Source organism: Alligator mississippiensis, chromosome 3 (assembly GCF_030867095.1).
Source record: "Alligator mississippiensis isolate rAllMis1 chromosome 3, rAllMis1, whole genome shotgun sequence".
In the NCBI taxonomy this organism is placed as follows: Eukaryota; Metazoa; Chordata; order Crocodylia; family Alligatoridae; genus Alligator; species Alligator mississippiensis.
Genome location: NC_081826.1, coordinates 138,160,916 through 138,182,766, shown reverse-complemented (window position 1 = coordinate 138,182,766; position 21,851 = coordinate 138,160,916). Strand labels below are relative to the sequence as shown.

General features: G+C 43.2%; 1 protein-coding gene across 2 annotated transcripts in view; it reads right to left on the bottom strand.

Annotated features, from left to right (window-relative positions):
* Window positions 1-21,851, bottom strand: part of ADCY2 (adenylate cyclase 2) — a 430,081-nt gene that overhangs the window by 61,158 nt on the left and 347,072 nt on the right. The gene's annotated exons all lie outside the window — the stretch shown is intronic.

The following is a 21,851-nucleotide window of genomic DNA, read 5'->3' as shown; positions in this document are numbered from 1 at the left end:
TTATTAGTAAAACAGTATAAAAACGACTAATATCTAAAAGCCTCTAGGCACTTTAACAATAACTAAAGCCCTGTCTCTAAGATCTTCAATGCAGATGAAGGAATCTACCTATTTGTCTCCCCATACAATGAAGGAAATATTATGCTGACTTTTTAATATGTATGAAAACTATATTTCTAGTCTTTTTGCGTTTAAACATTGTTTCATGGTTCCTTTTAAAGGAAAGACATTTTATGAAACCAAAGTCCCCTATTCCAACCAGAGGTGTAACTGGGAATTTTGGTGCCCTGGATAAAAAAGGGGGCAGTTGGGGAGCACAAAGGGCTGGAGAGCAGGAGGTGGTGCTGAGTGGGGGGAGAGTCTTATTAGAGACTCAAAAGATCACAACTGGTACTGCTGCAGGTGCCATCATGTCACAGTGTCCTGTCACACTGAAGGCTCCTGCTGCTGCCGCTGCTGCCGCCACCATATTGGCTCCCTGCACATACTGGCACCATTCTGGTGGTCCTGCTAAATCAGCACCTGGTCCTGGTGCCCTGTTTGCCCACCTCTAGTTATGCTACTGACTCAACTACAAGCAAAATCTCTGACAGTAAAACACCAGGATGGTTTTGATAATTCTCCCCTGAAGATAGAAAGTTAATTGGAAGTGAACTGCATTAACTTTTGCTACAGGTACTGGAAGATATCATTTGGCAATAACTGTATCAGCAAATAGAAAATATTTCCTACTCTGTGGCAAAAACAAAAAATAAAAATAAAGTAGCTATCTCCACCTGCCTCAGTCTCCAACGAAGTTTCAATTGCCTCAAATCATGTAGACAAAATAGGACAGATTCAATGCCACCTGTTAGGGTGTTAGTGGATTTAGACAACCATGGTTCTATTTTATTCTGCTTGGGTCCATGAAAAAATGTTAGCATGCCGACTTTGCCTTAAAAAGCAAGTTACAAAAAGCAGAGAGCAAGAAGAGTACCCATCCAACTTTTGCACTGACTGTTTTTACCAGGACTTGAGCAGGGTAGAATAGAATGGCAGGTGACTAAATCCACTCAGATGTAAACGCTGAGAACAGACATATCATTTGAGGTCGTTCTAAGGGTTGTGCTATACATTTAAATTAAAGCTGAATAGAAACCAGCTATGGAGATGTTACACATTTTCAAGCACTAACTTTATACCCAGCTGTTCAGCCAGCTCTTTTTAGAGCTGGATAGACACTTTTATTGTGTTATAATTACTTTGTAAATATACTGGACAATTAACCAATTAATTATGTGACAGTTACTTTGCACATGTGGCCCATTTAAATGTATTGCATGATTAACCAGTTAATTATGTAATATATGTAACATGTAGCAGGGGCCAAATTTTTAAGTGACCAGAGTCAAAACCTGGACAAAAAGAAGAGCTGCACAGCCCTTTACACACACAGCCCTACCAAGCTGCATCTCTGGTCTTCCACCAGTGGGTGGCCAAGGAAAGTACACACCCTGAAAGGCTTCTCCCTGGAACGATTCCAGTTATTTTTAGGTGAGCCACCATTAATTTACAGACATACCCAGCATGGTCCCAGAAAAAAACTGTTAGCACTGTTAGTATGCAGTTTATTTTGCATACTTCACAGGTACTCAAAGCACGACAATGGACTGGTACATTTGTAGGATCCAAGGACAAAAGTCTTTCTCCCCAGAAAAATGCTATGTTCGTTTATGCCCTTTTAGGTATAAATGTATAAAAGTATAAAAGGTCCAATGTCTGGAAGAGCAAGACACTCATGTAAAATACAAGCCTGAGGGGCGTTAAATAAATATTCTGTGGCACATTAAATAAATATTAAATCCTCCAACATTTCAAAAACAGAGTGCCTTGTGTCCTTCTAAAATGACACTCAGACCTGAAAACCAAGAAATGAAGAGTTAAGTAACATGCCATCCTACAACACAGCCTTAATTCATCCCTCTTGAACAATGCACTAATTCCAATGATGCATGTACAAACATTTGACTCTTCCAGATAATGCCCCTACAACATAATTTCTTTTGTTCACAGCTGCCACATTGATCAGCAAGTGGGTGAAAATCATGAAATATGATGACTAACCTAACCATTTACAAGTCTTTCATTTTCCTTCTATTTATGTAATCTTAATCTCTTTGATGATATTTCTAATGTACCTTCCGACTTTGCAAGTGGATCTTACAGCACATTAAAACACTGCTGTAACACCAGAAATGTTAGTCTTGCATCAACATTTCCAAAAGAATCCCCTGTACCATTACGCAGAGAGCAAGAAATATGCGCCTTCATCATACACAGCAAATTTCAGGACAGTGTGAGGGAGCACGATTAGATACGGGAGCACCTAGAATAGCCATGTTGTAAACCATAATTTATAACTTAGCAGAGCTGGCACTTCACTACAGTTTACTGTACTAAAGGCTGTGATCTCCTTAGGCTGCACAATGTACGGGATCCATGGAGCATGTATGGATACTTAGACAGGAGGATTCAAATGCTACCTGAGAAAGTGCAAAGACTGCAAAGCTTCAGGGAGGCATAACTGGCAATGTGGTGGGTGGCAGTTTTTTTTCTTAGTCATTACTGAACCCATGCAACACCACATTATGCTACACAGATCTAAGCTTTTTGAGGTATATGTTTTAGATGAAAGAGAAACCCATGGGCATTTAAAAATTATCGTTATTTAAGTTATTTTCTATTTCAGAATATCTAAAAAAAGGGTTATAATGGATATACATCATAAAAATGTTTCCATCTTGGGTTTCTAATGACAGGCAATTCAAGTTCACCATTTCTTTTTCTAGACTACTGGTTCTCAACCTTTTTCAACTCTAGGCACCCCCCTTAGGCTCAAGGCACTCCTCTATAACTTCTGTGAATTCAGTGCCACTCCATTTAAAAATATATATTTATTACAGTGCTTACCTACTGGCAGAGGGGTTGAGCAATGGGAAGCAGGGCAACAGCCAGACAGGAAGGTGCCTGAGCCTGTGCTTACTTCTTACCTCCTCACATCTGGTTTATCTTTTCATATGGGAATCAATCTTTTAGATAATAAGATAAACTACAACTTTATATTTAACTAGTTACCTGAAATGCAAGTAACCAAAAAAGTTGTTCCATGTCTCTGAAGATAAGTTTGCTGTGAGAAACTGTATATTTTGTTGGATTCCAATGTCCAGATTTTAAGGACAGAAAAGGAGTATTAAATCCACTAAGACTGGTGTTCTGAAGCTGTGATGGTTCAGGAAATATATGAGGGGCAGGTTTTTTAGTGATATTTCTTTATTGGACCAACTGCATAGTTGAGAAAGACAGATAAGCTTTCAGGTATAAAGTACCCTTCTTCAGGTCTATGAAAGAAGCAGACACAGACTAAGCTAAATAACAGGAAATAATGGTTTGTGTTTAACTCTGTGTAAATGAAAGCAGTCCATTAAGGAATGGAGAATGGCAGCTCAGTAGGAGCTAGGAACCCCCCAGTACACACTCCTGATTGTCATATACTATCCCATACTGGAACCTAAAAGAAGGATCATCAAACAATTGCAGTCTATGTTCAAAGAGGATTTTGAAAAAGTCAGACCTTGAAAAAGTATTCCCAACCACCCACCCCTCCCTACTGGCATTCAAACAACCTCCAAATCTCACTCATCATCAGAAGCAAACTCCCTGCTGTTCAGCAGACACCAAATGGAACACAACACCACATTAACTATTGATGCAAACTCTGTCAACACATCTCTGCTATGACTGCAATCAACACCTCATTATAATGAAACCATCAGAGTCCATGAAGCCTACACATGTCTATCATGAATGTAGTATATCGCACTGTACCAAATACCCTCATGGAAATATGTGGGCAAAAGCAGACAAAAACTATGCTCCAGAATTAAAGATCACAGGAAAAAGATAAAGGACAAAGACACATAATCACTAGTAGGAGAAAACTTTCTGCAGAACAATCACTCCATTTCTGACCTCATAATCCTTATACTCAAAGGTGCGCATCTACACGTTGCCCTATGGCAATGTGGCAACGTGCTACGTTGCCTTATGGCATGTTACAGTGACATAGCAATCATGTAGGTCTACACATGACCAGTAGCTATGTCACCATAGTGGCGCACTCCTCCAGTATAGCATGCTGCTACAGCGATGTCGTGGTGAAATCGAACTGTGTGCAGTAACCACCCATACTGCTCCGTGCTTTAGTGTTGTAGCATGGTGCCGTAGCAATGGCACTGAACAGCAATGTGTAGATGCAACCAAGAAATCTATAAAACCTTCAAAAGATGAGCCTGTGAACAGAAATTAATGACCTCATAGGATACCAAAACCAATGGATTAAACACAGACAATGACTTCATAGCTCTTTACTATGCACCTAATGTCTCTCCCAACATCTCTGCATTTCACAGGTAACACCCACCTCCCTTTTGAATAGTCTTGCTCTGTATCAGGGGTTCTCAACCTCCAGCCCCCAGGCCAGATCCGGCATGAAACTTCCCAATTGTCTGGAAATATGATGGTCAGGTAGTGGTGGCACTGCTCCCCTGCTGCCAAATCTCCAGGACCAAATTCCAGTGTGGAGGCTGGGAGAAGGTGGTACTGGGCCCTTAGAGACCAATCCCAGTATGTGGGAGGCAGGAGGGGCAGCACTGGGCCCCTATGGCCCAATCTTGGTGTGCCAGGCAAGGAAGGGGCATTGCTGGGCTCCCAGGACCCAAACCTTGCACCAGGGGGCAGGGAGCAGGAGGGAACAGCACTGGATTCCTGGGACCCAATCTGCCTATGTGGAGGGGTGTAGAGCAGATGGAATCAGGGCAGTACCAGGCTCCTAGGGCCTAATCCTGGTGCATGGGGCAGGCAGGGGACAGTGTCATACTCCTGGGCTTGATCAGGCTTGTAGACAGGCTTTGTGCTAGTCATCTGGCCTGAGAGGCAAACGAGTTGAGCACCACTCTTCTATGTGACTTGGCTATCCAGTCAACTTCATTTTCCTTGTTTTGAAACTACTGATCACCTCTCTTTCCTCTCACTTCATTGTCATTCTCAATTCCTTAAGTGACTGCTTTCATTTATGTGGAGTTAAACATAACCAATTTTTTTCTGACACTTAATCTGTGTCTGCTTCTTTCTCAGACCTGAAGGATACTTGATGCCAAAGCTTGTCCAGTATCTTTTCTAATAATACAGCTGATCCAATAAAAAATATCACAAAAACCCCCTTGCCGTTCATATTAAAATCTAGTCTGATTTCTTGCGTACCTCAAGTGATAGAATTTCATTCAGTATTTCTTGCACGGAATGCAAAGAATTGTGCTTGAACTAGACCATATCCCCTATAAAGACTTATTTTGATATAAAGACTCCAAATGGTAGCGACTCTCCCACACGCTTTGGTAGCCTGTCACAATCATTAATAGCTTTCACTGTTAAAAATATGCAGATTATTGCTTGGTCTATACTTGTATACATCTCCCTTTCTTCATGAATGAACTACTACACCACAGTTTCATGAAGCAAGTCTGAGTTCTCTTTGCTAAAATCTACTATGAACCTAGCTAGTAATATCATTAACCAAACAATCTATATAGCCTGTAGGGGCTACTCATTTCCAGTACAGTATCTGATATTATATGTTTTTAAAGGCTTAGCTGGAAACCATGGATTGAACTTTCTATTGTTTCATCTAAAATGTTCTTTTCTGTTTTCTGTTATAATATTTATATATATAAAGTTTCATATAAAGAACAGATTTATTTTATGACCAAGGAAAAAACAATGGAGATTAAAACTGAATTTGAGGAAGTGATACATTGTGTATCAAATAGAACCAATCAATCATCAGGTTCCTTTCTTGCTGTTTTTAGCAACACCATGATATTGCTGAAGCTACATCTATTGTGAGCTTGGACCAGAAGAAAAATATGGACCCTGCCAGCTTATGACTTGAGAAATGAAATTGTAGCTTGTTATTTCCATTCCTCAAGTATCTTTTAGGAACATATCAAAGGTCTCAAACTTTCATTTCATACTGTACATCAAATAAAGCTATTTTTAGACAAACTCTTTCTTAGCAGACAGTCCAATTTAGGTTGGAAGACTCATCACTCTGTGAAAGAAAAGAAAATTGCCATCTTGATTTTGCTGGATGTATCAGTCAGTTCTATCTTTCATTTTAAGTTAGAAAAATTCAAATTGCTAATACCACTCTCTTTTCTTAGGGCCTTGTTACAGCTTATGCTGTGAGATGCACAAATGTTGATCAGCTTAGCTCCAGGTTGGAGCAGTGACATGTTCAGGCCAGCAGGGGCCTGGAAGCCTGAAGGGTAGGAATCCCTGTCCCCTCTCATTCTGGGCCTCCCCCCAGTCTCCTGCCCCCATGGGGCTCCCCACTGTTTGAGGCTGCCTGCGCTGTCTGCTGGAGGGAAGCAGGCAGGGAAGAGTTAATTTGCCTGCCTGTCCCCCCGCAGCTAGGCTTCTGTCCTTCTCTGCCTTAAGCCTGGCCTGGAGACCAGCAACAGTGATGGTGGTAGCGGTGATGGCTGGGCAGGCAGGTTAGCTTTTCCCTGCCTGCTCTCCCCACCCCTAAGACAGACAGAGGGAGCAGCCACAGTTAAGCAGGGGTGAGAAGTAGGGGGCAGAGAGCAGTGACCTGGGGGATTGGGGAGGGCAGTAGGCTCAATCTGGGCAATCAGGGGAGGGAGATGGGGGATGGGTAGCCTAGACTGCCTACACCTTGGTGTAACATGACCTGGGTAACAGATCAGAGATAAACCTGCCCTGGAGTAGCATAACTTTGAGCTGCCCAAGAAGTGCTTAAACCTAATTTTAGGTGCTAATGTGCAGACAGTCTAGGGATTAAGATGTCTAGAAGCTGCCCAAAATTACTATGTAACAAGGACCTTAGATTAGAACCTTCATTTCCCCCTTCCAAGACTGCACAACAAAGTAAAAAAAAGTCTGTGTTTTCTTTTCAAAGATCCAGGTACTAAAATGCATTGTTTACAGGATGGGCACATCTACACATCGCCATACAGTGACATTGCTACAGAGCTATGCTTTAGTACTTCCTTTTCATAGATTCATAGATGTTAGGGTCGGAAGGGACCTCAATAGATCATCAAGTCCGACCCCCTGCATAAGCAGGAAAGAGTGCTGGGTCTAAATGACCCCAGCTAGATACTCGTCTAACCTCCTCTTGAAGACCCCCAGGGTAGGGGAGAGCACCACCTCCCTTGGAAGCCCGTTCCAGACCTTGGCCACTCGAACTGTGAAGAAGTTCTTCCTAATGTCCAGTCTAAATCTGCTCTCTGCTACCTTGTGGCCATTGTTTCTTGTAACCCCCGGGGGCGCCTTGGTGAATAAATCCTCACCAATTCCCTTCTGTGCCCCCGTGATGAACTTATAGGCAGCCACAAGGTCGCCTCTCAACCTTCTCTTGCGGAGGCTGAAAAGGTCCAGTTTCTCTAGTCTCTCCTCGTAGGGCTTGGTCTGCAGGCCCTTGACCATACGAGTTGCCCTTCGCTGTACCCTCTCCAGGTTATCCGCATCCTTCTTGAAGTGTGGCGCCCAGAATTGCACGCAGTACTCCAACTGCGGTCTGACCAACGCCCTATAGAGGGGAAGTATCACCTCCCTGGACCTATTTGTCATGCATCTGCTGATGCACGATAAAGTGCCATTGGCTTTTCTGATGGCTTCGTCACACTGCCGGCTCATGTTCAACTTGGAGTCCACTAGGACTCCAAGATCCCTTTCCACCTCTGTGCCACCCAGCAGGTCATTCCCTAGGCTGTAGGTGTGCTGGACATTTTTCCTCCCTAGGTGCAGCACTTTGCATTTCTCCTTGTTGAACTGCATCCTGTTGTTTTCTGCCCACTTGTCCAGCCTATCCAGGTCTGCCTGCAGCTGTTCCCTGCCCTCCGGCGTGTCCACTTCTCCCCATAGCTTTGTGTCATCTGCAAACTTGGACAGAGTACATTTCACTCCCACGTCCAAGTCGCTGATGAAGACATTAAAGAGTATCGGTCCAAGGACCGAACCCTGCGGGACCCCACTGCCCACACCCTTCCAGGTCGAGACCGACCCATCTACCACGACTCTTTGGGTGCGACCCTCTAGCCAATTCGCCACCCACCGGACTGTGCAGTCATCCACATCACAGCCTCTTAATTTGTTCACCAGTATGGGGTGGGATACCATATCGAAGGCCTTCCTGAAGTCCAGGTATACGACATCCACCCCTCCTCCTGTGTCCAGGCGTTTCGTAACCTGGTCATAGAAAGAGACTAGGTTGGCAAGGCATGATCTGCCCGCCACAAACCCATGCTGGTTTCCCCTCAGCATAATTTGTCCTGCCGGGCTCTCACAAATGTGAGCCTTGATAATTTTTTCAAATACTTTACCAAGGATGGAGGTGAGACTGACCGGCCTATAGTTGCCCGGGTCCTCCTTCCTCCCCTTTTTGAAAATGGGGACCACGTTAGCCCTTTTCCAGTCCTCCGGGACTTGGCCCGTGCGCCACGGGCATTCGAATATTCCCGCCAGTGGCTCTGCAATGACGTCGGCCAGTGCCTTCAGCACCCTCGGATGGAGCCCATCCGGGCCTGCCGACTTAAAGGCATCCAGTTCTTCCAAATGACTCTGCACCGTCTCAGGATCTACGCATGGAAGTCTGGCGCCTTGCTGCTGCCTCTCTACAACCCCAGTGAGAGACTTGACGTGCCCCTCGCTTAGGAACACTGAGGCAAAGAACTCATTGAGGAGTTCAGCCTTGTCCCCTCTATCTGTCACCAATTGCTTCTGCCCATTTAGCAGGGGTCCTATTCCTCCCTGGGCCTTCCTTTTACTCCCTATGTATCTAAAAAACAATTTCTTGTTGTCCTTTACTTGGGTTGCCATCCTCAGCTCCATGGTAGCTTTGGCCCGCCTAACTGCCTCCCTACAAGCACGAGCAGAGGAGGTATATTCATCTTTAGTGATCTCACCCTGTTTCCACTTTTTATGTGCTCCCCTTTTGGCCCTTAGGCTGCCCTGGAGTACTAAAGTACGGTGCAGTAATTGCCCGTAACTGCACCATGCACGTGGTGCATGGTTAGATTTTGCTGCAACATTGCCATAATGGCACACTAAAATGGGGGAGCATGCCACTACAGCAACATAGCTGCCAATCACATGTAGACCCATGTGATTGCTACATCACCATAGCATGCCATATAGCAGTGTAGTGCATTGCTGCATTGCTGGTGGGTGATGTGTACACACACCTGATGGGTCTATAGAACCCTTTGGAATGCAAAGTGCTTTTGTAAAAGAAATGTCACCAAGCAGCAAATGTGTAACTAGAAAACATTCTTACATCATAATTTCTCTGAAGGTCATTTAATCTACAATTGTGAGGCTAATGAAAAAAATAAAAATTCAATATAGAAAGGCAATGTGACAAAAGCATGAACTAGAACAAAATTTATGTGACAATTCTTCTCTCAATGCACAAATGTAGTGATCACCAGTGATACAAAGGGGTTATTTATGAACAAATTTACTGTTGTTCTCTAAATGCATTGTCTTCACCAACCCAACCTATGGTAGCATGTTTATTTATTGATTTATATGCCACCTCTCCCTAGAAAGGCGCAACATGGCCTACATATGCTTACTACACAGCCATTTAAGGAGCAGTTGATCACTGGGGGCTATGAACAGATTTCCAGTAGTCTGACTTCAGTAATTCATTTTCAAAGAGTTTAAGTAGTCTATATGCTTTGATTCTCTATTGCTAAACTTCCATGTTAGCACATGAGCTCCAAAGAGGAGAGAGAGAGTGGCTCACTGGTCGGAATACTTCCTTGTGTGCTGCTGGCTAAGAAAATGGTATGCCTAACCCTACTAGCCAAAAGAGGTATTGGGCTTGGGTGGGATGTTCCTTCTCTGTGCCTCATTCATATGAATAAGGATTTTTTTCTCTAAAAGAAATAAAAAAATATTGAGCAGTATAAGGAAGGAGACAGTTTCTGGAAATTTTGCAAGCAATATAAGACATTTCATATTTGCAGCATCTAAAAATTTGGCATTTGATGATTGTTAAAGTGCTTATTAAAATAGGTTAATAAATATTACAGCAAATTGCCTCACTTCTTACAAGAAAAAAGCTTTCACATGCAGGTTTTATTCGTTTTCTTCAGGAATTACAAATGTATTTCTATTTCTGATGTGATTAAAATATTCTATTCCCTATTGGGTCCAACACTGACTGCACTATGGTATCTAAGTTTCTTCCTGTTTTACATTAAGCTATGTGATTCATCTCTGATGCATGTTTATTTCCTCATCCTCCTCTCATGGGGAGAAGTGGGTGCAATAAAGGGCTTTCTTTTAGTATTGTATATATATCACACACACACACACGGCTATAGGCTTATGCTAGAAAAGGCAAATTCAAAGAAATATGTATTGTATTTGGAGCAGGATGTGGTGAGATCACTGGACTTGCATGTACATGTTTAATATTAAACTGCAGAATAAGCTTCTACTAAATCTGAATAAAGCTTAAGGAGTTCAGTGCAGTATTCTGAACTGAAAATAATATATACTATTTAGTTATAGGAAATAATGGGTATTGCACATGTAGAATCAATGTTAGTCATCCCTAAACTGATTAGATATGATATGACAATTCATCATGAAAATTGGGAAATACTATTTGTCTTTAATATCAGATTTATTACAATGGAAACTCTATCATCTTTCCACAAATGAAAGCCTGCTTCCACTTTTGGTAAAACTAATGTTGTCACTTTGACTGAAAGCAACAAAATGGTGCCAGGTGACAATTACAGCATAGATGAAAGTGTCACAGGAGTTGTCACATAGCCTTCATGCTAGTGGTGGATAGAAAATTGTTATTGAAGACCTTGCATTTACAGAAAGTCTGTGAATCATATTCCTGTAGTTCTATCACTGTTTTGTCCCACTTGCAAACCTCATACATCTTAATATGTTACTAAAATTGCCTTTACAGAAACATGGGACCTGTAGGTTTATGAGGCACCAAAAGACAAAAAATGGTTACAGTTATTCATGTTCCCATTTTCTGTCAGGTCTAAAGAAAAGGCCAAAGCTCAATCAGGATGGCTTAACATATACTGCGTCAGCTTAAGTTTTGTGAAGGGAACTTAATCTTGTAAAGTTATATTCACATTTACTTTGAGTACGTAGTCCCATTGACTTCACTAGGACCAGAAAAATGCTTAAAATTAACCATGTGTAGGTCCTTGGAACAAGGGACTTGCTGACTATGGCCCAGTCCACAAAAGAACTTCAAAGCCTAACCTTTCAAGTAACCTATTCCTGTACCAATATCCACAGCCCCTGAGTTAGGCCCTTTGGTTCTACACTGCTTCTGTGGTGAGCCTAAGGCTGTTACAAAGAAACAAGCCCTGCCAAATTGCTCCTAGCATGTACATACCCATACCTTGCAATCAGGCAATGTAAAAGGTCTATTGGGTCCTGACAACTTTAAGCCAGGGGTGGGCAAAATGTGGCCCGCAGGCCGGATGCGGCCCGCCAAGCCATTCTATCCGGCTTGCGGGGCCCCTAAAAAATTTAGAAAATTAATATTAATCTGTCCTGGGCTGCCTGTCATGTGGCCCTCGATGGCTTGCCAAACTCAGTAAGTGGCCCTCCACCGGAAATAAATGCCCGCCCCTGCTCTAAGCTATCTGTGCTGCCTAATTGCTGGGCTTGGGCAGATATGGAGCAGGAGGCAGTGGGTAGTCCTGTTTCCCCCAAGAGGTCCTGCGCCTGGCAGGTCGTCAGCATAGGTTTGGCCTTAGGCTCCCTATGTACTACCTTTCAGAATATGATTCACTAAAGTCAGTGTGCTTAGCAGACAACTACTTAAGACAGACCACAGGGAATGATAAGGATAGGACACATTTTCAAACCTGTTCCTTTTATATGCCTTACTCAGCACCACTCAGGATTCACAGACCTGAAACCTCTGAAAATAGGTGTCTATGCACAAAATAAATAAATAAATAAACAAAAAAGCAAGGCTTACTACTTTTCTTTAAAGCACTGGTAGTGAAGGTGGTGCTCCCCATTTATACAAGGACTTCGTGGCTGAGCATGCAACTGGCACATAGAAGAACTAAGTTTAAGTCCCTCCTTTGCCTGAAGAAATCAAACTCATGCCGTTTGCTTCCCGAGAGACTGCTCCACCACCAGAATCGCAGCTACTCCAGGGTTAGTGAGAACATGAGCAGACTCGGGTTGAAGCTATTCCACTTTGCATGGCATACCTGAAGACTGATCGTACCAGGAAGAGAGAAGAGAAAACATGAGCATGACTGTCTAGCTGAGTAGTTAGAGCAGAGACAAGGAGGCCAGCACTCCCAGTCCCATGTGAGCACCCTCACCACCAAGCTGAAGAGTAAAGCTCAAACCTGTGCTCCCCTGTCTCCTCTCTTTCTGGCCCAATCAGTCTTTAAGCATTCCATCCACAATGGATCAACTGCAGTAGCAGGGACTGACACCCTTCCCTCGCCTCGCCTCTGTCTCCCAAGAATAGTCCGAAGTTTGGCAAGTAGGGCATTCTCTTGGGAGCTGGCCAAGGTTGATCTTTACACATGTAAGTGCCACAGCGCCGGGTGCTTTGAAAAGGGACCGGCGCTGTGTCGCTTGCAGTTGTATAAATGGCGAAACGTGCATCAGTGCGCAGAAAATGGCAAGGTGCACTTTTGAACTAAAACACATAGAAGGTGTTTTAGTTTGAAAGTGCACCGCACCATTTTCTCCATGCTGATGTGCATTTCACCACTTATACAACTGCAAGTGACACAGCACCATGTGCATCAGCTTGCGGGCGGAGCAGAAATGATTAATCGAGTCTGCTTTGACGCGCGGGATCTCCAGCTTGTCCAGGCACAAAAATGTATGTGTATAAATGCCCTGAGGTACCTACAGATGTTAAGTGCTTGTAGGAGTAGGGGGCAGCTGAGCAGGAATTTTGAGGCTGTCATGTTGGACCCAGGTGCCTAAATCTTAGTTTAGGGACCTCAGTCCTTTTGCAGATACGAGTTAATGCTGCTTACAGATGTGAAAAAAATGGTACTTCAAGGTTGGGGCTCCCATGTACTGAGCAGCTCTGTGGGCTCCCATGAACTGAGAGTGCAGCGCATGCTCAGAAGAGGCATTGCATTAGTTGGACCCGGCTCAGCCAACAACTGTTAAGATCAGGCAATTCAGTGGGGCTTTTTGGTGCTTTTATCTAATAGCTAGTTGAAATCGGCTATTAGATAAAAGCACCAAAACCCCTACTGAAGTGCCCAATCTATACAGATGCTGAGGAGTTGGGTTGAACTAATGTGCTGCCTCTTGTAGGAAAGCACTGGGGGTGGGGTTTTTCTCCCACATCTGTCAGTGGCCTAAATGTATGCCAAGTGACAGACATCCAGTTACGTATGCAGGCTGCTCTTTTCTAAGCTCTCCTTGTTAGTACTTAGCTTGCAAGCAAAACCTTTTTGTGAAAATGTGAACAATACAGCCCTCTTAAAAGTCTCCCGTTTCATTCTCATTGGATGCATGTGGATAAAGTATGTCACTGCTTCCAAGATAAATCTAGGAATCAAGAAAATGTTTTAAGACTAGCAATGTTCACACTGATATTCTGTCCTCCAGTCTTCAGGAACATATTTTGCCTTTTACCTGGTTTGTAAATGCTACGTTACCACCAGTGCTTCTTGCACTAGTCAGCTGCAAAGAGCTTTTGCTTAACTATTTCTGAATGAAAAGTAAATCTATAATGACAGAGGAGAAGATTGTGCTTCATTAATATGGAAGATGACTAAACATTTAACTTTCAGCTCATATGGCTCATGGTAATGCCACTATCTTAGTATAGCTAATAAACAATAATAATATCTCTTTATAGCTATCAGATACAGTAGTGTTGCTTACAAGTAAGACTAGATGTGAAGCTTGCCCTTCGTAGGGCATAGTAGGACTGGAGTGTTGTAGCCGTGATAGCTCAGGAAATATGTGAAGCTTTTTGGTGATATATTTTACTGGACCAACTGTATCATTGGGAGAGATTCTAGACAGCTTTTGGGCACAAATTGCCCTTCTTCAAGTCTGGGGAAGAAGTAAGTGAAGCCTAAATTTAAAAAAAAAATGGCTTGTGCCACACCTTTTACACATTTTAAAATGAAAACAATGCCTTTCACAATCATGGAGGAACCTCCCTATGAAGAGCAACTGCTTACTTTAAGGAGAGCAAGAGAGAGTATGATCAAGATAGTCTAAGTAAGTGGCAGGCAAGGAAGAAAATATGACAGGTTTTTTTACCTGCTTTTAATATGGGAACAAAGGGACATCCAATGCGACTGCAAGGCAGTTTAGCTAAAAGGAAAACCTTTTTATGCACTCTGCAAATAGAATATTGACCTGTTTACCAAGCTATATCTTTGAGCCTCATATTAGCAGGATTCAGAAAACAACTGGATATTTACATGGATAAAGAGATAACCCAGAATTACAGCAGTAGTGAAAAAGAGGGAAAAGGAAAAAGCAAACAATAATTTAAGGCCAAATACTGTTCCGTGTCTGAGGCAGTTTCAGTATAGCTTGCCAATTGCCTCAACCTTAGATGCCTCCTTCAGCAGAGCTATTACACCTCTAAGACCCAAAGATTCACAATCTCTCACTGTAGAGTCTGGTGTACCCTACAGGCAAAACCTATCTTGCCTTGATGTGGTCCACAGCCCTATTCTGTGGAGTCTGCGCACTCGGTCCTGGTCCTATTGTGCCCCAGGAAGATGCTCACCTTCCTTTCCCATTCTATCAACACACAAACTTATGGGCAGCCTCATAAGCATCTATCACACTGCAGCTTAACCTGCCCTGTGTTGCTGAGGACAGGAGGTACTCTGTTGGGATTCCATGCATTTGGAGAAGGCACCTGCCATGGCACCAGAACACCTAACTGGCAGACAGAGAAGGGTACCCTAACACTGCCCAAATGTCTACTGATTAGAATACTTGGCCAGAAAATGGGAGAACCAGGTTTTAAGCATCTCCAGCCCCACAAGTCAGTCTAAAGGGGTTTGATTTTACAATGGTTACTTCCCAGGACAGTAACCTAATTACCACAACAAGCTTTAGGCAGAAATGAGAGTATTCTCTACTCTTCCTCTTGAAACGTGGCCCTCAGGACATCCTAGCATGAAGAAATCAGGGGGCCAGAAAGAGAGTACGGAGAAGGAACATGGCATGGTCTAAATCTGGAAGCTTGCCACTGAGCCTGCTCTAGGCTCATCCCTCAGCTCCTTCCTTTGCTCCCTTACCCCAGCAACTGCTTTTAGGCCTGCTGAAAAATGGGCCAGGAACAGTCTCAACAGTGTACTTCTGGGTTCAGCGTGTGTTAGCAGGTGTGTATTGACCTTGTTGCTACAGGGAGTTACCATCACTGTTGTGTAGACCAGGTCCCCATGGCCCAGTGTGATGGACACCCTGTTTAAAAAGAGGGAGTTCTGGGGCTGGCTTTCATTCCTAATGCAATTTATTTTATTCAGTAAGTATGTATGGCATAAATCTTGTAGAGAGCAAGTAGTGGGGAGTCTGACTCTGTAGATTAGCAGTTAGGATACTCAAGTGAAAGGGGAGTCCTAGGGTGCTTGTACACACCATTGCGGGGGGAGTTAATTCAGTTTAGTTCTCCCTAAATTGAAACGGTGGGTTTTTAAAACCCCACCATTTACATCATTTCAATTTAGGGAGAATTAAACTGAACTAAATCCCTGTAGCATGTACACAAGGTTGTGGGACTGATCCTTACCTGACTCTCTGTGACTGTGGTGCCCCCCGAGACTGCCTGGGTGGGTGCCACCTAGGGGGCCCCAGTGCTGCAGAGGAAAGCGGCGGGTTCTCCCGCAGCTCAGGGGCTGTGCAACCCAGCGGCAGCTTGCCCCCAAACCGCCCGCCGTGGGAGAGACAGGCACCCCTGCACCATCCCAGCCACCTTCCCACCACCTGGGACACCTGGGAATGGCTGGCTTGCCTCTGAGGCAGAGCGGCAAGGTGGCAGGAGGGTGGCTGGGTGTGCTGGAGGCAGGATAAGGCAGTGGGAATGGTGCATGGGGCACTGGAAGCCCACCAAGCCCTGAGCATGTCGGCTTCCAGTGTCCCGTGCACTGTTGCATTTTGTGAGGTAGCAAACTAAAACATCTTGGAGGTGTTTTATCTTGCTACGTTACAAAGTAATTGAAAGCAGAATATGTCTCCGAGAATGGAAACAGCAACACCATTAAAGTGGAATAAGCTACCAAGCATGCAAACAGCAGCACCATTAAAGTGGTGCAAAACGGTATTTAAGCCACTTTAAATGCCGATTTTGTGGCATGTACAAAGGCCCCTAGGGCTCTAGTCCCTGATGATGGGGGATTTACATACCTTTGAGGCCCAAGAGTTTAGAAGGAACCCTCATCTTGCTCTAGTATATAAACTCATCTCTAATTAAAGATGTTTTAGAAGTAACTTCCATGATGAGCATATTTTATCACTATTTACTGCAATGTTCCTTGAATGTTCTTGATGGAAAGTGCCACACAGAACACTAACATCCCACCTCTTGTACATTTTCTGGACCATCACAGCTACAACAACACTTCCACTTCAACTCGACTCAGGCACTGGGTTCTCGTCGGTATCAGAGGTAAAATTTTGGATTGAAGGTACTGGAGGCTTCAGAACTTTGTAACTTTTCCCACAGGTCCGCAATACTTTCAGAGGACAGCTCTGTATGCAACTTTGTTCTCTGATCTTGTTAGTTTGTAACTGATGGAACTAGATAGCACTGTGGTGCGCAGGAACTGGTAGGATCAATGGGCCATTAATTTATAATGAATCTAAAGTGAAAATTAAGTCTAACTCTTCTCTCTCATGATATATTAACTAAGTCACAGCAATCTTTTAATTTATTTTATTCATTTTTTAAATTATAACCGGAAGAGAAGATTAAAGCAAACACAAGATTTGTTTTTTTATTATTTTCACTTTCCAACTGAAAGAAAATTGAACAGTCCTAGGACTGTTCAAGACTGACAGCTGTTCCATGTTTTATTCCCTTTGCAATGATGGCAGCTATTTAAAACCAGCACAGACTCAGAGGACAAACAGGATTTAATTTTATCAGACAAGCGCATAATACTGAGAGTCAAATATCCTTATTTTTAATCTACTGTTTTTATTGTATTCCATCTCCAAATCCTATCCTGTGTGCTTTGTTTTACTAACTTCGGTATTTACTAAGGACCAAAAGTTAGCTCACCTAGCCTAGGAAACTGCCTGGTTATTTATTCTTATTTTGCAAACTTATTTAATGGCAGTTTTACATTATAAGTACACATCCATGCATATGTGAGTATGTACATGCACACACACACACACACACACAGCATAACAACATCTACTACCCTGAAATGTATATGCATGTTATTCAGTGGAGTAAATAGGAATGTGTATACAAGTCATTTGACAATAAAATTTGTATCTGAACCTGATCTTTTTAAAAACAGTATCAAAGCAAAAAAAGCCTTCTAGTTACCAAAAGTGAATTGCAGACTCACAAGGGGCTTCATAGATCTTTGGAAAAGGATGGTAAAATATACTGTGTCAACAACAGCACTTATTTTGCTCAGAAAAGGCTTTAGGTTGATAAATCCTGTCTTCTTAAAAGACTAGGAATAAAATGTGAAGGTCAAAAACTAGAGTCTTTTTTGGCTCAGTGTTTATGCTGCTCCAGCTACTCTTTTCAGTGGCAGAGCTTACAGCGGGTTCATTTCTGCAACAGACATGCCAAAGGGGTATCACAGCTTACCTGTGCTGAAGGCTGAAAAATAATGCTGAGATTCTGCATTGCAGAAGAGACAAAATGGGGCAGGTGCATTGGGAGTGGAAGAGAGATATGAATAATAGTTCAGGCATTTTGCTGGTGTCTCTCCTAATACAGCTGGACAGTGATGATGTACAATATATAACAGTTCTAACAGCTATGATTAGAATAATTTGTAACGATAATATAATGGCCTATTTTGCAGTTGTCACTATGATCCTTCCTGACATATTACAAGTTCCTTAGACTCCGAGCCAGACCTACAAGGCACAAGCATAGAAAGTTCCTCTCATATGTACTGAGATCTGTCTCGGCCGGGCTGAGCCGACTTGAGGTGATTTAGAAACTGCTCGTTTGTCAGGGCGGGCTGGTGAATGGAGAGGCAGACGAGATTTAATGGTTGTAAAAACTTTACTTACGTCGCGGGTGGCTGCGACGGAAACGGTTCGGTTGTCTGGACAACAATGTGAGTTGCTCCAGCTGATGAGGCCAAAGCCAGTAAATCCGTCCGTAACTCAAGCCGGCGGGAAAAGGGTACGTCTGGGATTGCGTTCGGCGACGGGAAGAAGGATCGATAGGTGATCAGTCTATCGACCAGCTAGCCGCAAGTCGGATCTCTTTAGAAGCACTCTGCAGCGTGCTCAAAGCTCTTTGATTTGGGCGGAAGTCACGCTAGTTTTTAAACGGCCAGCAAGCCAATTACCGGTCGCCACGTGTGAATAATTTAGCACTAGCCAATAGCGGGACACAAATTTACATCCGAATGGCGGGAACTCTTTGCACCGTGCACCTCTGTGCTGCAAAGGGAAATGCACCCTGCAAAGACAGCTGCAAATTGGCGGGAACTCTCTCCTGCACGCGGGTTCTCTGTGCAGCAAAACCCTAGCTGTGCAAGAGGCTTTCATGTGACAAGAAAACTCCATAGTGCCGAGGCACCAAAATCACTGGGTTATGACAAGATCATAGGGAGAAATCTCATAGAAGGCTGCACATACAACAACAAGCTCCCATTCCAGGGAAGCATTTTCAATACAGATGAGAAAATATCAGCTTTATGAAAAATACATTGTCAACATTGAAAATAAACGTTAGGTATTATTTAGGAGGCATAATTTCTCTAGGCTGTTTATAGCCTTGGAGTTTGACTGGGCAATTCCTTTAAAACAAAGCCACAGAGAAGTATGTTGGTGTCGTTCCCCCGCCTGGAAACTGGATGGTACAGAAAAAACACTCCAGTGGAATATACATCTCACGATCCCTAGACTCCAGTATGCCAGCATACTCTGTTTCTGGAATTTTCCTGGGCCGTCTTTTTAATAACTCCCCAGCAGAAAACATTTCAGATCTCTCTAGAGTCCTCTAGCCTGCTATATCTCTCTGCTGGAGCAATCTGTTCTTATTCCCTATTTTCTTCCTTTTGCTCTGTTATTCAGTGGTATACCTCCTGCTGCCATCATTTTTCCTCATGTCAATAGCAGACAGTAATAAAATGTGACATTGCATTAGATTTGTGTAGGAAAGCTAAGCTAACCTGGGCTATAAAGTAGCAATACTATTCAGTCATAATGTAATACAGTGCATTCAAGGATCTCAAAGCACTTTATAATCCTTGGTGCTTGGGAAGGGGCACTGTCCTTAGTTTATAGAGAAGCAAATGGAGAGGCAGGGAAATAAATGATTTGCTCCAAAGCACACTTTAATTTGGTAGTAGATTCAGAAGAAATGCTACAAATTGTCAGGTTTTTTTTTTCTTGTTTCAAGGGCTAGATCACATTCACTCCCTGTTTTATTTTATATGAGGGGAAGTTAAAAGTTGTAAGGGTACATATCTGAACAACAGTCTAACATTTTGTTGTTGTTGCTTTCAAACAATAGCCTTATCTCTCAGTTCTCTGCCTGGGAGCTTAAGGGCAAGTGAAGGGATAAATATGGAGAACAGGGAATTCAATACCACAGAGCCGCTACAGATTTGAATTAGAAAAGCACATGCTGTGGAACTCAAAGAGCTGTCTCTGTCTATGGAACTGCTAAATTACATTGTACTGAAAGGTAAGGTTTTTTGTGGGTAATACCTTTTGTTGGGCCAGTCGAAAGATTGGGAGAGACTTAGGCAAGCTTTCAAGTACAAGGCACTTGTATATCCTCCATGAGCTTCACAGTATCTTGTGATGGACACCCAATACCTTTCACATTAGGGTAAAACCCTAGCAGGGCAAGCAACTGCATTGCAAAGTTCTGCGTATTTTGCACATCCCCAAATCCCAAACTCTGCAGGGCCAAAGGGCTTCATAGAAAGATATTGCTGCACCATCTCAGCAAAGGGATAGATGACACTTGTTCTGTTATAGGCGTGGAAAAGATGGTCACATAGCTACAAAGTACCAGAAAATCCCACTTTAGTATTTCAGGAGCTGAAGTTTAGCTGGGAAGAGTTGGGAAATGATGACGGTACAAAAGACTTACTGGTCCAAATCCCTTTAGCATTAATAGATTAATACAGCAGAGGTCTTAGCGAGGACTAAAAGGACAGACTACCTGACAGTGCTGGACAGTGGGTGACCATTATTTTCCAGTCATTTTATGATAAGAATCTAAGATTTTTTCAACTATGAATTGGACTGGCACTGCGTGTTTTATAAAGGATGTGTTATTATCTAGTTGGAATTTCCAGAGGAAATCATTGTGGTTAAGAAGGAAGCACTGCTGTGTTCATATGCCCTGACCACAGGGAAATTCAAGATGTGTCTGTGATAATAGTGATTGATACTAGCCTTTTCAAAGTACTTGCCCAATACCATTAACAAAAAGCAGAGGAGTACTATTAAACTACCTTAAAGATGCACTCACTTTGTGCCCTGGCATATAGTCAGATTAAAAGCACTGGTCAGAAGAGTGATGACATACCCACTGGGGCATTAGCACATGAAGGCAAGACTGCTACAGTAGTGCCTGCTAAAAATGAAGGCCAGTTATTTATCACCAGTATTTGTCTGAACAAGAATAGTGGCAAAAGACTGACCATGACTTTATAGCCAGTATGAGACTCAGGCATCACCAACAGACCCTGAAAAATTGAATTTGTGGAATTTACTCCTGCCTCCAGAGTGTGCCCAAGAACTGAGCAGATGGGAGTAGCACAACAAAGCCCATGCCTATTTCTCATATTGGGAGTTGGATGAGAGAAGTGGGCAGAGGGCTTGTGGCACTGCTCTCTCTGCTCAGGTCCCAGGAAGACTGAGCAGCATGGCAAGGCCCATCCATACTTCTTAGATCAGGACTCCCATGAGAGAAATGGGCAAGGGGTTTGTGCCTCTGCTCTCCCAGAAACAATTTCTACCTGGTTGGAACTGGGTTATTTTTCTATGGAACCACCATATTTGGTATGGGAAAAAAACAGTGTTAATGTTTGTACACTTGTGGTTTCTACTGGAAGAATGGTGCCATTTGTAGATGGCCAGATATCAAAGATATGCAACCCTATCTTCAGGAGATAATACACAATGGTATCATTATGGAGTCCCATAGTTCACATGTGTTACCAACTGTCATAGTCCATAAAAAGAACAGAAAGAGACATAGGTTTATGCCTTATCATGCCCTGAATAGTCAGACCAGCTGTGTCTACAAGTGTGCTTAACTGCGGAGTAAGTAGATTAATTAGCTGAAGAGTAAAGTGAAACCACAGAGCTCCGCGCTTTCAGCACCCTCATGCCCCAGCTAGCCCCTCTGCCGCCCAATGCCACCACCTGGAGCCTGGGGCTGACCCCCTATGCCTTCCTGCCAGCCCGGGTCAAGCAGGGCAGGAGTGGCCCTGGTGTAAACTGCTCTGCCCCAGCTCAAATTGCTGCTCTTTCAGGTGCACATGTAGACACTTTACTTTGGTTCAAACCGCTCCGGAGTTTATTGCTTTGAATTACACATGTAG